The 12577-nt window shown below is 41.9% G+C and overlaps 1 long non-coding RNA gene across 4 annotated transcripts in view; it reads left to right on the forward strand.

Moving 5' to 3' along the window:
- LOC150049670 (uncharacterized) overlaps positions 1-12577 on the forward strand; it is a 33625-nt gene that overhangs the window by 7050 nt on the left and 13998 nt on the right. Inside the window, exon 3 of one of the 4 annotated variants that reach the window (XR_016538820.1) lies at positions 8250-8343. The exons of the other annotated variants lie outside the window; for them this stretch is intronic. This is a non-coding gene — a long non-coding RNA (uncharacterized LOC150049670). Of the gene's footprint in view, positions 1-8249; positions 8344-12577 lie in introns of those variants that run through there. 4 annotated transcript variants of the gene reach the window in all.

The raw sequence follows: 12577 nt of genomic DNA on the forward strand, positions 1-12577 counted from the left end.
AGACAGTAAACAGGATAGTTGAGGGTATTTGTTGTTAGACACACTGTAAAAACAAGCCCTCTGTCAGTCTAGTCTGGAAGCGAGACATCAAAGCTTTTGGTGTAAGCAAGTTGTATCATTAAGAAACAGTAATGAGGGACCCGAAGCTTGGTGTAGTGGTAAGGGTGCTTGCCTAGCATACACAAGGACTGGGTTTGATTCTTCGGTACCACATACATAGAAAAAGTTGGAAGTGGTGCTGGGGCTCAAGTGGCAGTGCTAGCCTTGAGAAAAGCCCAAGGACAGTGCTCAGGCCCTGAGTTCAAGCCCCACCACTAGCAAAAAAAAAAAAAAAAGAAGAAAGAGAAAAAAGACAAAAGAAACAATAATGAGGGTGGGGGTATCAATGTGTGAGAAGTAATGCACCTACTACTGGCGATTGTAACTGTAACCCCTCTATACATTACCCCGACAATTAAAAAAATAAATTTAAAAAATACTTTAAAAAAAGTAAGAGAGAGAGAGAGAGAAAGAGAGAGAGAGATAGATGGAGAGAGAGAGAGAGAGAGGGAAGAGAAACAGTAAAAGAACAGTGGGCCTAGCAGTAGAGTGCTTGCCTACCATGTTCAAAGCCCTAAGTTCGACTCCTTGGTACCACACCAGAGAAAAAGCTGGAGGTAGTGCTGTGGCTCAAGTGGTAGGGTGCTAGCCTTGAGAAAGCCCAGGGACAATGCTCAAGCCCTGAGTTCAAGCCCCAGGGCTAGCAAATAAAAAGAAAAAAGAAAGGAAAAGAAAAAGAGAAAAGAAGCAGCACTGTTTTCCAAAAATACCATGAAGCGCAGAGGGTGGTAATTATCTCAAAACAAAAAACAATTAACAATTCCCAGTGTAATTTAAATGGATATAATGTTGCAGGCTGCCTAAAAGGTAAACTAATACTATAATAAGCAGTGCCTTAATTATAATACATATTTTCAGGAAAATTCCAGAAATTTCTATGAATAATGAAAAGCTAACATTTTAGGATGTATGTGTGTAAGATTTGAACCTAGAACTTTGCTTCTACTAAACATGCATTCTACATTCTCTACAGGCTCATTAATAATAGAAAAATCTTAATTTTTAAAAAGAAAATCAGTGCTTTGATGTCTATGGATAAAATTATAATGCTATTGACCTTCAGAACCACACACACCCGGGACTCATTAAATCAGCCAAAAGGAGTACAGTAAAAGTTGACTAGCACCCTAGCATTGTGGCAATGTCTTCTTTCTTTTATGAAAGTATTTCAGTATTGCTAAGGTTGCCCCTCAGGATCTTCCCGAGCTGTCTTTTACCTGTATTCTAATCTCTCTTCTGGGCTCTCTTGTTACCTATGTGTCCTGAATGCAGTGACTGCCCTGCCACCACCTGGGCTTGTTAGAAAACCTAACCAGGACTGGGAGTGTGGCCTACTGGTAGAGTGCTTGCCTAGCATGCACGAGATCCTGGTTTGATTCCTCGGTACCACATACATAGAAAAAGCCAGAAGTGGCTCTAGTGGTAGAGTGCTAGCCTTGAGGAAGCCAAAGGACAGTGCCTAAGCCCTGAGTTCAAGCCCCAGGAATGGCAAAGCAAAACAAAACCTAAGCAGAATCTTGTGCCAGGATTAGCACTGTACTATTATGCCCAGATGGTTCCACACAAATTAAACAATTGAGAAGCATGAAGGGCTTCTGGTGGGCTGAATTCTGGAAATACACATTGCTATGAATAGATTTTTATTTATGGGATAGCAGGAATCTTATGATGCTTCCTTTACCTCCAGGAAGTTCCTGTGCCAGGGATGAGGAACATGGCTCAGTAATAGAGCACTTGACTGGCATGCACAAAGCCCTAGGTTCAGTTCCCAGCACTAAAGAATTCTTGTGCCAAAGTACAATCATTATTTTTACCTTCCTACACCAAAAAGTATGTTAGTTAGGTTTAAAACTCAAGCAGTACTTTATTATTCATTCACAAAATGTATAATATTGAATCAGACACCAGCAAGAATGTTTACCCCAAATTGGATGAATTCAAAGCCTCTAGTGATGTATTTTGTGGGGGTTTTAGGGGAGGATCCAGAGAATGCTTACCTTGATCATCAAAATAGTGTTTCTGGAATAACTCCCACACAGACATGCTCAGGTACGGGGCATCATTTGAACTCAGTGCTTCAACCTATGTTAGTTGATCACTCTGCCACATCATGCTCATAGTCCTGTGGAGATCTTGGCATCTTGGAAGGATGCCAATTGCCCTCACAGGCTTTGGGATTTTTTTAGGCTACTTTAAGTTTAATATCTACCTCTGAGAATCTATCCCTTGGACACAGGGCAGGAATATTTTTCTATAAAGCCTTCAAAACTCCCTGACCAAGAGACATGCTGTAACAGATGTGTAGTCATTTGAGGGCACCAAAATGGATGGCAGTGGTTTATTATATGACATCTTTTCCTCCTCAGCAACAAATGGTGAGTCCCCTAGTGCATGGAAATTAAGAACTGTAAAAATAATGGGCAACATTGTGTTGAATGTTACCCTTTTCACAAATCACAAGGAACCTCCCAAGCACCTTTTGATTTTAGACTTAGAGTTCTGAAATGCTTTCTGAAGCAAATTGCTTCCCAAGTGCAAAGGGCTATGAATTCTTTCTGATGTTCTTCCTACAGACAGTGGTTTCCTCAAGAATGTCTAAGGGACCTCAGGACCTCCCTGGAGGTTTGGTTCAATTCCAGTGGCTCACTTTAGGACTTAGTCTTTTTGATGTCTGTGCCAGCCTGTCCCAGCAATAAGCAGGCATCCAAAGAGAAGGAGAATGCCACCATTGCCTCCTCCTCCTCCTCCTCCTCCTTCTCTTGTTCTTGTTCTTCATTTTTTGCACTTAAGTTGAAATTATATCTGTAGAGTGTGCAGAACACAAATTAAGTGATTATTTATAAATAAGACTACTTCACAAAAAGAATGAATCCCAGCTTATGAAGATCACAAAATGGTATGAATAGAATGTCTTGTTTATATCTTTGTGCCAGCGATAAATGTGGCAGTTTTACTCAAATAATGCAGATTAAAGATTCTGTGTGCTGCGTGTGCTATGTGTGTGTGTGTGTGTGTGTGTTGGGAGCTGGCCTTGGGTAGAGATCCTCCCACATCTGTCTGTCTGGTAACTGGAAGTATAGGCCTGCCTGCGTCACCATGATCATTTATACTAGCATTTATTTGTTTGTTTTTTATGCCAGTAATAGAGCTTGAACTTAGGACCTCTTATACTTGCTTAACTTTTCCCACTCAAAGCAGGTGCTCTACCATTTGAATCACACTTCTACTTCTGGCATTTTGCTGATTAAGTGGAGAAAAGACTCACTCAGATTTGTTTTTTGGGTGGCTGGCTTAGAACCTGGACCCTCAGATCTCAGCCCCTTGAGTGGCTAGGATTACAGGCATGAGCCACTGGCATCCCAGATGAGTGATTCTTATCCGCTGGTGTGCAGATACCATTGGCATCCTGGTAACATCTAAGATGTTTTCAGATGGGTTTAAAAACACATGTAACAAAATACATAGAACAACCAAAAAACCTAGTTACAACAAAATAGCTACCAGAGTAATTTTAAACCCCAAATTTGTGGCATAATAATCTATATGCAATATTATAATACATGAAATAAAAATCTAATGGTGAGTCTGAAAACTGGCCTTAATGCTATTTTGAAGTATTTGTAACAGCTGCCAAGAGATATGAAAACCCTGTGATTTCTGCTCATTTTGGTGGCTTGTTTACCCACATTTATAACTGATGAAATGTTAAATTACAGCTAGAAACTATTTTTTAAGTATGTTGTTCCCAATCTTAGTTCACACAGTCATAGTGACAAAGAACTCTTGTACTAACTGTTATCAGTTTTTATCTAAGTCCAGCTAAGAACCCTGTTTTTAACCTGTCAGCAATCCGTGTATTCAACTTGTGTTGCTGGAAACATTTCCTACAGTTATTTCTTTAGTCCTTCCTCCAATGTCAAGGTTATGTGGAAACATTCTACTCCAAGAAGTAGAGATGGTGACATTTATTAAATGGTTTCAGTTTAGTAAGCTTTGCCTGAAGCCATGTCTCCCGGACTACCTAGTTGTTGGAGATGCCACATCATAACACCAAGTATTAACTGATTAACACGGCAGAGGTTGCTTTAGGTTGAAAACTGGCCAAAATTCTCAGCTTAGATGGCTCAGAAACTTGTCTGACTCACCTCTGTTCCTTGTAAAGAGGAATTTATTCACATCTCCTATGCCAAGGGCACGTGTTGTTAGCCATGTCAAGAAGTAATTGATAGCTGGGCACCTGTGGTTCACACCTGCAATTGTCGCCACTCAGAGACTGAGATCTGAGGATCATGGTTTGAAGCCCAGGAAGGAAAGCATGTGATTTCCAAAAAAGCTGAAACTGTGGCTCAAGTGGTAGAATGCCAGCACTAGACATGAATTGAAAAAGCTAAGGGTCAGGTTCCTGAGTTCAAGTCCCAGTATCAGAACAAAGCATTAAATTGATTGTGAGAAAAAATTTTTTAAAAAGGGAAATGAAACCATTTTCTAGGCTCCACGACTCTTGACCCATTATGTACTGAATAGCATAGAAAGGAGAACATTGGGGCTCATCTTTCTCTATCCAAATGTCACAGCCTGACTTGCCTTCATACTACCGTGCATTTCCACAAACAGCTTTGGCTTCTTTCTGTTAACTCAGCTTCCTGCAACTCAGGCAAATTGGCTGCTATCTCCATGACTCAATTAAATTGTTAATGACTCACATCTGTAATCCTAGCTACTCAGGAGCCTGAGTTTTAAGAAGCACTGCTTCAAGCCAACCCCAGCAGGAAAGTCCATAAGACTCTTTTATATTTTTCACCCAGTCCTGGGGCTTGAACATAGAGCAAACAAACACTGCAAAAGTTTCTCCCATTTGGATGGAAGCCACCCATCAGAGAGTGAATAAATACCAAAATCTAGTCATTCAATGCAAATAAATATGATTTGGGAGGGAATTCAGACACACCCACAACATGGATGAATTTCGAAAACATAATATGTCAAGTCAGCCAGCCACAAAAACAAACAAAAAGTATGATTCTATTTCTATGAGGCCTCTGGGGTAGCTTCACAGAGGCAGAAAGGAGGAGGATGTTTGCCAGAGGCTATTGCTTTATGGGAATACAGTTTCAGTTTTGCAAAAATGATTGTACAACAATGTGAGTATACTTCACACTAATGAAATGTACACCTAAAAATAGCTAAGACAGTGAATTTTGTTTATGTAGATTTTACTGTAATTAGCAATAATTATTTTTAATGGAGTAAAGAGGCCCAGGAAAGAAAAATTAGATGCAGCAATTAGGAAAGCACTTAAGTTCTTAAGGTATAATTTCAAAAGTTAGTTGGAGGCTGTGTGCCAGTGACTCATGTCTATAATACTAGCCACTCAGGAGGCTGAAATCTGAGGACCACAGTTTGGGCTCATACTAGGCAGACAAATGTGAGAGACTTATTTCCAAGTAACCACCAAAAAGCTGTAAATAGAGGTATTGCTTATTGATAAAGCATGGTAGAGATGAGTCTTTTTTTAAGTTGTACAAACATATTATTTAGGAATAATTTCAACAGGGAAAAATGAAATAGGCTCAAATCTGAAGACAACAAGGAAAAGTAGGGTAAATGTAGTCATGTTTTATTTTTAAGTGGTGGTACTGGGATTTGAAGTTAGGGCCTCCTGTTTATTAGGCAGGCACTCTACCACTAAGACACAGTCCCAGGGGCCAGAAGTTTGGCCTAGTGGTAGAGTGCTTGCCTAGCATGCACGAGGTGCTGGGTTCTATTCCTAGGTACTACATACATAGAAAAAAAAAAGCCGGAAGTGGTGCTGTGGCTCAGGGCTAAAGCTTTACCTAAAGGCTAGAGCTTTACCCAAGGACAGTGCTTAGGCCCTGAGTTCAAGCCCCAGGACTAGCCAAAAAAACAAACAAAAAAAAAGGCACAGTTCCAGCCCAAAGGATTGGTCTTAAGCAAAAAGTTAATCGAGAATTCAAACCCTGAATTCAAATTCCAGTATCTCTCTCTCTCTCTCTCTCTCTCTCTCTCTCTCTCTCTCTCTCTCTCTCTCTCACACACACACACACAATTAGCTAGAGAAAAAAGTCAGATTGCAGCAGGTTGAAAGCAAATATGAAGTGAGGTGATTGAGGAAGATTACTGAGAACTTTAGAGAAGCAGGAGACACGGCAGGAGTAAAGGGTCTTGTGGGATGGGGAAGGGGTGGCTGAAGGGGCTTTCAAAGTTAGAGGAAAAAAGTGTGATGGGACAGATCAAAGTCCTGAGAGACAGGGGCTGGGAATGTGGCTTTAGTGGTAGAGTGCTTACCTAGTTGAAACCCTAGGTTCAACTCCTCAGTATCACATAAACACCAGAAGTAATGCTGCGGCTCAAGTGGTAGAGTGCTAGCCTTGAGCAAAAGAAGCTCAGGACAGTGCCCAGGACTGGCAAAAAAGAAAAAAAAAAAAAGTCCTGAGGAGGGATGAGAACAGCTTGTCCTTGTGCAGAAAGATAGCTACTTTGCTGTTATGGGGAGAGCAAGGGAGGGCAAGAATGTTGCTACACACAAGGGTAAAGAAGGTAAGAGTGTGTGTAAGTGAAGATCTCAGGGCTTTCTCTATGACTCTAAGCAGGGGAGAAGTTCAGGAGATAGTAAGGATCTGGCTTTGGTTAGCACTCATGATTTATAAGCATTTGCTGTAAGCCTGAGAAACTTTTCTCTGGCTGATAAAGGAAGAGTAAAGTCAGATTGAACCGTTGAGCCAAGTTTGGGGTGTTATTATGGGAGGGTTGGTTATCAAAATAAGACTAGGATTAGTATGATGAGTTAAGGATGTTGGGGTTACTTGGGGAGCTGGAGGTGACTAGGGAAACTAAGACTGGGAGACTATAAAAAGATCCTCAGAATGAAGTTTCAAAAGGTCAAAGGCAGTATTGCAAAGGAGAGAATTAGAAACAGAGTTGGAGAGTTGCAGACAAAGAGCAAATGCCTGGAGGGCAGGATTCAATGTGACCCGGTGTGCCAGAGAAAGCTCCTTTATTTATTGTGCCCATCCCAGAGTTTGAATTCAGGGCCTGGGCGCTGCCCGTTAGCTTTTTCACTCAAGGTGCTCTTCTGATCGAGCCACAGCTCTGCTTGGAGCTCTCATTGGAGAAGAGTCTCATGGAGTTTTCTGCCAGGGTTGCCTTCACATTTTGATCCTCAGAACACAGCCTCCTGAATTTGCTAGGCTTGCAGGCATGAGCTAGCAGTAGGTGGCATTTATGTGAGTCGGGATGGAAATTGAGATTTTGAGCCAGATGGGTACAGAACATTTTCAGTTAGAGATGTTCACACACATGGGTCCCAAATCAAACCCAGGTATTTTACTCTGTGAGATGCTACTTCCAATGGTGTCATTTCAACAAATATTACTTCTCTATGTCCATAATGTCATGATGACAACATGAGGCTGAGTCAAGATACTTGGTTTTCCTTTCTGCTGTGCATTTACTAGCCGTGAACCATGGCAGTTCTCTCAACATCTCTCACAAAACTTACGGAGCTGAGTAAAGTAGTGCAGGCCTATAATTCCAGCACCCAGGAAGCTGAGGTAAAAGAAGCAGAAGTTCAACAGCAGCCCGAGTCATATAATGAGAACTTGTCTCCACATTACAATATCTAAGATATCTTCAGGGTTGTTCAAAAGACCCAGTTAAATGGGTATGTGAAAATACCTAAGTGTATAAGCAGACACTAATTTTCAACAGAAATATAAGTTTCAACAGATGGCAACAGAATCTGAAGATGATTTTTCTTTCATCTCTTTTCATAAATTTATCACTGGGTGCTAGTGGCTCATGCCTGTAATCATAACTACTAAGGAGGCTGAGATATGAAGATTGCAGTTTGAAGCCAGCCCAGCAGGAAAATCTGGGAGGCTTATCTATAATTAACTACCAAAAACCTGGATGTGGAGCTGTGACTCAAATGGTCTTGAATGAAAAAGCCAAACAAGAGCACAAGTCTCCAAATTCCAGGCTCAGTACTGGGCTTGTGTATACACACATGCACACCCATTTGTCACTAAGACATGTTTCCCCACTCTTTACATTGTGTTCCCCAGCCCACATTAAAAGCTGAAGCTCCTAACTAGCTGTCTTTCTGTCTTTCTCTTCTTCCAACTTATCAGCTTGTCTTTCTCACACCATGTCAAGATAGTAAAAACAACTGCTGAGCTTCAAATCAGGCACGGGAGAAACAGTTTATTTCTTCGATTTCAAGTTCTTCATCTTTCTGGAGCCTGAGAGAGGTGAGATGCAAAGCCAGGACTGGTGAGAAGCCAGTACAAATTAGTAGAGATGGAGAGTTCCCAAGGGGACAGGAATGATCCAGCTGTGTAGATGGAGCATACTTCTATTTGAGTCACTTAAATATCAAATATACTTATGTACCAGGACTTCACACAGCTCCTGGGACACAGTGAGGTTGGGTAGAGATGAGGAATTTTTTTTTTTCTGTAAGTCTAAAGTCCACCATTTCTCTTCTTTACCATTCCCATCCCCACCCTTCCCTGTTCTCTCTCCTCCAGTCCTCTTCTGAGTCTGGATCACATTTAACACGCTGACTCTCGAGACTTCACAAGTTGGACCCATTTTATTGCTACCTTGCTCTGTTCTCTCATTTAATTGGCCTCTACTCTTTTAAAGGTGTGTCAATTGTGCCCTCTGTAGTTGTGTAGTGTGCATGGTATGTGCACCATTACTGGAGCTTGAACTTAGGGCTTTGGACTTTCCTTTGGCTTTTTTTGCTCAAGACTGGCACTTTATCATTTAAGCCATAAATCCACTTTCAGTTTTTAGTGGTTAATCGGAGATAAGAATCTCATGGACTTTCCTGCACAGGCTGGCTTCAAACCATAATCCTCAAATCTTAGCCTCCTCTGTAGCTAAGTTTACAGGAGTGAGGCACCCCCACCAGGAGTGGGTCTTTTGTGAGTCCCAGCAATGGTCCCAGGCACTAACTTAGAAGGTTTACCAACTATATGAGTGAATTGCTCCCTCACACCTCTCCATCTGGAAAGGGCCTCATGCTGTCTCTAAGTTCAATAGTCTTCATTCTCTAAAGATACAGTCGAGGCCTGGGTGGGGGAGCTGAGTCTTCTCTGTACCCCTTCTACCCACCGCTCTGAATGAACAGTCTGCAAAGAACCTGTCTACAGTGTCCTGTGTGGGCCACCAATCTCAAACGTCATTGTTAATTCATTAGCACACTGTGTTTGATGACTCATCAACTGCTTTGAGAACCAGCTCTCCCAGGATCTCAGCACAATGCTGCCATCAGCTTGCAAAGCCTCTAATCTAATCTTGGCCTTCATTTACTTGGACCTTGACTATGTAGTTTACCATTCCAGTTTCCCTTCCTCCCCCAGCTTGCAGAGGATACAAAAGAACTGGTTCTTCTCTGAAGTTCCCAGCAAGCATTACAGTTATCTTGAATACAATTCACTTGGATTTTCAGTTCAAGTTCTTCATACCTAAATTAACCTCTGGACTGAAAGTATGGTTGATGAGAAATCATTAAAGTTTATAACACTGAAGCTCTTAAGCTATGATAAAAGTTTGTTGAGAATATTTATCACTGTGGATCAACAGATTTAATCAATATTCAGCCAGGCTCCAGGGGCTCATACCTGTAATCCTAGCTACTCAAAGCTGAGATCTGAGGATCATGGTTCTAAACCTGCCAGAGCAGGAAAGGCCACGAAAATTTTATTTCTAATTTACTAGTAAAAAGCTGAAAGTGAAGGCCTGGCTCAAGTAGTAGAATGTCAATCTTGAGCCAAAGAAACAAGTGAGAGCACAAAGCTCTGAGTTTAAGCTGTAGTACCAGCATTAAAAAAAAAAAAAAAAAAAAAAAAGAACCAGGAATTGGAGGGATAATAAAATTGTGTATACTATTGTAGGAAGAGATCATGGAGGCTCTAGAAGAAGTTCACAGAAGTGCCAAGAGCAAGGAAACAGTAGAGGAAATCAAGGAAGGCATGTATAGTTACCATTCTACCTGAGCCTGGAAAGATGTCAAAGGTTCTGAGAGTTAGACATGACATTCAGATTGAAAGGCAGATGTAGGATCTCAGTTTTCTCCACTAGCAGGAGTTTCTGGTGGGAGAATATAAGGCAGGTAGGGATCGAGCCTGTGGTTACCTTTAACATCATGTTAATTTGAATTTGGGTCTCTGGTCTATAAGCAATAAAAATTACTAAAAGTTTTGGGTTTTTTGGGGGGGGGGTCATGGGGCTTGGACTTGGCCTGGGAGCTGTCCCTGAACTCTTCAGCTCAAGACTACTGCCCTACCAATGGGCTACTGTCCTACCCTTGAGGCAAAGTCCCACTTCCCATTTTCTAGAGGCCAATTGGAGATGAGTCTCAAGTCCTTTTGTGCCCAGGCTGGCTTTGAACCTTGATCCTCAGATCTCAGCTTCCTGAGTAGCTAGGATTACAGGTATGAGCCAACACACCCTGCTTAAAAGTTTTTTTTTTTCTTTTGGAGGGGGAGGAACAGGATAACAGTAGTGACATGCTTGAAATATGCTTTATAAGTATCATGGTGGGACATGCCTGTAATAACAGCATTCAGGAGGCTGAAGTAGGGAGAATAAGAGTTTTAGGCCAATATGGGGTTACCTCATGAGATCCTATCTTGAAAATGTGTGTGTGGGAGTTGTCTTCTGGGCCTTGAACTCAGGACTTGGGCGCTGTCTTTAAGTTTCTTTTTGCTCAAGGTTAGCATTCTACCACTTGAGTTATAGCTCCACATGTGGCTTTTTCTGAGTAGTTTGTTAGAGATAAGAGTCTTGGAGACTTTTCTGCCCTGGTTGGATTTGAAGTTCAGTCCTCAGATCTCAGCCTCCTGAGTAGCTAGGCATGAGGCTGCCTCATGAGAAAGACATTTTAAGTGGCAAAACTTGTTTGTTTCTAAATGTGTGCAAGTGGACTGGGCTCCTTCCTTGGCTGGGCATCCTGGGAGGTCTCAGCAAATAGGCAAATCAAATGCTTGGTAAAGAGCAGAACTAGTTTTTGTACTCTCCTAGGCAGAGGGTTAGGTCAAAGGGAAGGTGGAGATGAGGCTGGGCAGCTTCTTTGGAAACATGTTTCTCAAATCCCTCAGATTATGTCCTTTGGAATCCAATGGCTAGTTCACTTATCAGTAAGCACGATTTAAATGCCATGAGAGTGACTACAAAACCTTTCTTAGAAGAAAGAATGGCCAACACTTGGATTTTATTTTGGCTTTGTTGGCAAACTCGAATGAGAAGCAGAACCCTGGGTAGGTCCCTTGGAGGTTGCAGCACTGGGAGCTGAGGAGGCTCTGGGAAGAAATGCACTACAGGCCACTTGGAGCAAGGTCTGTGATGCTCCCTCACCTACAAATAAGTCTGTTCCCCAAGGATGGAGAAGCCAGACAGAAAGCAGCCTTGATGGTTTCTGCTTTGGGCTGGCTGGGTTGACATGTTGGCTTTAGGAGGACAGACTGGTCACAAAGTCAGTTGGATTAATGGACTTTGTGGCTAATCTCACATCAAATGAAAGTAAGATCTCTACCAGTAAGCATGGTCTGGCTGACAGGGGGAGAGTGAGGTGAGGCAGGAGAGATCAGGGAAAATGAAGCTTGGCTAGCAGGAGTCAGGAACTGAGACAAACCACTATATTAATGAACACTTTGGCCAGAAGCATACAGGCACTATTTTGTTTGCTCTAAGTCTTACATTCCCTCAAAGCTGCAATGTTTAGTTAAAAATAAGAAAAAACGAAAAGGGAGGAAGAATAAATTTTCTGATCAGTGGATTCTGAGAATTGAGCAAGGATATCTTATCTAAAAGAAAGGCAATCCTGGGGCGGGGGGAACAAACACCTCACACACACACACACACAGTAGTGTTTACAAAGAAAATAGCCATTTCAAGAATGGACACCATTTTGAAGGGAGCATGTGGACAGGATGCAATCTTTGTCTCAAGGGAGCTGCTCAGACATCTATGCACAATGATTCACAGTTAATGAGTGAACCAAGTGTGGTTCTCCTGGCTCATGTCTGTAATCCTGCTACTGGGAAGACTAGGATCTGAGAATCATGTTTTGAAGCCAGTCCAGGTAGGAAAGTCCATGAGACTCTTATCTCCAACTAACTGCCAAAAGGTCAGAAAATGGAGCTGATGTTCCAATGACTTTGTGGTAGGAGCAGCTGTGTTCTTTGGCTGGGAAGAAATTTCTAACAGGGCTGTTGTGTGTTCTCAAGTAGCTGATGCGTACTTTTCCAGGGGAGGCCTTGACCTGGCTTCTTAGAGGTTAAGAAACTTTTGACTTCCTTTTTGTGTGTCATACCCGTGCACACATGCCAGTACTAGAGCATGAACTCAGGACTGGTCCTTTAGCTTTTCCCACTCAAGGCTGATACTCTACTGCTTGAGTCACAGCTCCACTTTTTTTTTTTTTTTTGCCAGTCATGGGCTTGAGCAC

The sequence above is a fragment of the Megascapheus bottae genome, chromosome 19 (assembly GCF_031878675.1).
Source record: "Megascapheus bottae isolate mThoBot1 chromosome 19, mThoBot2.hap1, whole genome shotgun sequence".
Taxonomy (NCBI): Eukaryota; Metazoa; Chordata; class Mammalia; order Rodentia; family Geomyidae; genus Megascapheus; species Megascapheus bottae.